Here is a 2,850-nt window from a genome sequence, read left to right as displayed (position 1 = left end):
CTAACATTTCTAACCCTAACAAAGCCCTCTTTACTGGGTGGCCAATTATAATAACTCTCAGAATTTCACTGATACCATTTTTATCCTGACTTCAATCCAAACATGACATTAGACAAAGTAGTGACTAGTTTGTCTCATGGTTAATCTGAGGTTGACGAAAGTTGGAGCTAGGTCTTCAACTTTTGTCCAAGGCCAGCAGCCGTCACTTGGGATCCAGACCTTAATCTATGCGGGATCCTCCAACGTAATACAGCATTAACATGCCGGCTGGAGCTGAAGAGGATGCACAGGGCAAAAATGGTGGCAGCAATGAGGGACATCTTCAGGTAAGTACAACTATCCACAAATGTCTCCTTTATTCACAACACAGCTAATAAAACAGGACGATGAAATGCGCTTTATTATAAATCCATAATACCTTCCCATTCACCCTCCAGCTCCCAGACCATCACCAGAGAGTGAGAGAGGGTACTTTTGGGGGTCTTTGCAAAACTCCCTGAAAATGACAGATCGGCATTAAAGAAAACAGAAGTACATAAATCCCTTTATAACAAGTGCTCCTGGTGCTTTTTTTCAGATTCTGACCACCTCACATTTCATCAAGCAATATCCTGGTCTCACTGTGGCTGAGATTATCAGGATGGATGAAGCATTGAGAGCCCTACTGTACAAGCTTGGCAATTGGCACAGTGCATCATAAGATTCTCAGAGAAGCTTTATATCACGTCTTCAAGCCAAACGTGAAGACTCTACATTTTGTTTTCTTTAGGAGACCCTCCAGTGGCTGTCTGAATGTGAGAAATTGCAATGTTACATTTGTCAGTCAGTGTGCATCGAGTGGCTGTTAAACAGCAGGGGCAGCATCTAGGCACCAAAACCACTTGCACTGTGTGACACTGTCACACGCCTCCTACCTGCTGACTATGGCCCCTGGTAAATTTGTACATTTGAATGCAATATTTGGGCATGTGGTATTTTCTATTGCTGCTACTGGCCCTTTAAGGGCCATCCATGGACATATGACTTTTAGGAACAATGCCCCTTTAAGACTGTGTAGCAGATTGCATTCAGGCTGTCTTAAATATTATGTATGTTATTATGTGTTCGGTTAAATTGTATATGTGTATTCAGCATTCAACTAATTGTTCGGTAGAATCACTCCATATATTATATTGAGTGAAACTACCGAACAACCAGACCCCCCAGGAATAAGTGTGCCTCCAATTACCGGTTGCAACAATGTTGCAAACGGGTCATTGGCAATCTATGTATGTGTTCTTTGTCCTCTGGGTGGCCGCCATTCGGGAAACAAACACGTGGCGGCGGCCATCTTAAACTCCCGAACAGCTGTGTTTTGCCGTCGAGTGTCTGGAACTAAAATCGGACACTTGACTAGGCAAACACCGCTAAGACCTCCAGACTTCCAGCAATTCGTGCAGAAACTACCGAACGGCCCGCCGTTCGGTAGAAAGGATCCCACGAACAAGGGGATTCATACGAATCCTCCCCAAGCTCCATAACCCAGTCAATTCGTGTGTTTTCATTCCATTTTCTGTGACCGACCGCAGGGCCAAAATACATGGAACTATTTTCGGATACTTTACCCATGCGGTCGGTCGAATCTTTACATGCCCATAACTCCCGAACCCCTGGTCTGATCTGGGTGAATTTTGGATATGTTCCTCACCCAGATCAGGGCTACCATATTTAAAGGTGTACCCCCCATATTTGGTGTACATCCAAGAATTGGAGAAAAGTGTGTACTGTATAATTATGTTAAGTGTTAATCTAAGGGGAGGAGATGTGTGGGAGGTAACATCTATGGGATTGGCTATTGTAATAATTATTGTAAATCCCTCCCTTGCATGGGAGAATGTCTTAAAAGGAGGTGGTGTGAATAAATCTGAAGATCCTGCTTAACCCTCAAAGTGAAGTGTCATCTCATTATTGGGGAAGGATTTATTGTATGCTGTTCAAGTTTGACTACTGGGAGTATAAACCTATTCGTATGGCTTTGCCTATTCAGCTGTTTATAGCATTCATATGCTTGAGAGAATGTATATGCTTCTCCGGTGCGGTGATTGTGGTGTCTAGGAGCATCCTTTAACGGAGGTACCCAGTCGGGTTGCCCGTCGATCCGTTACAGACACTTATCGGGGTCCTCGCAGTCTGGCCTCTGCAGTGGGCTGTAATAGTTTTGGTGCTTAGAGTGCTTCTTTAAACACACCTACCTGAAGAAAAAATTACAAGGTTTGTAAATGCCAGATTTACTGAACGATCTTGGGAGTGCACATGCTTGTTACATTACTCACCCGTCCCTGTACAAACTAGCAATTTTAAGACATTTTGTCTGTCAATGCGAAGGAATACCCTGGGGCCTATATCAGTATTAACCCCAGTAGACGCAAGCACATACACATTTAAACAACCCGAACTGGAGCCAATAGTATGGCATGGGTTAATGAACAGGAAACGACAGCAGAAAGCAACCGATCCCATTCAAATTACCGTATTTATCGGCGTATAACACGCCCCGGCGTATAACACGCACCTCATTTTAAGAAGGAAATTTCCCCCCCTCCCATAGTGTTCCCCCCTTTCCATAGTATTTTCCACCCCCTCCCATAGTGTCTCCCCCCCCCCCTCCCCTTTGTCCCATAGTGCACTTTCCCTCACCTTGTCCCATAATTACTTACCTGTCTTGAAGCGTGGGCCGGCTTCACAGCGCGCACCGCGGTACAGGAACTTCAATTTCAGGTTCCGGTTTCCGGCAGGACTGAAAGGAAGTGTGCACAATGAGTGCGCACTTCCTTTCAGTCCAGCCGGAAACCGGAACCTGAAATTGAAGTT

The 2,850-nt window shown here is 44.8% G+C and overlaps 1 long non-coding RNA gene across 1 annotated transcript; it reads right to left on the bottom strand.

Annotated features, from left to right (window-relative positions):
* Nucleotides 1–383: 383 nt before the first annotated feature.
* Nucleotides 384–2,468, bottom strand: LOC134585365 (uncharacterized). Its single transcript, XR_010086516.1, has 2 exons — nt 2,149–2,468; nt 384–880 (listed from the first exon to the last, which is right to left on the bottom strand). It is a non-coding gene; the product is annotated as an uncharacterized LOC134585365 (long non-coding RNA).
* Between the last annotated feature and the right edge of the window lie 382 nt (nt 2,469–2,850).

The sequence above is a fragment of the Pelobates fuscus genome, chromosome 2 (genome assembly GCF_036172605.1).
Source record: "Pelobates fuscus isolate aPelFus1 chromosome 2, aPelFus1.pri, whole genome shotgun sequence".
Taxonomy (NCBI): domain Eukaryota; kingdom Metazoa; phylum Chordata; class Amphibia; order Anura; family Pelobatidae; genus Pelobates; species Pelobates fuscus.
Note: the sequence above shows the minus strand (reverse complement) of the source record. Positions and strands in the feature narration are given on the sequence as shown.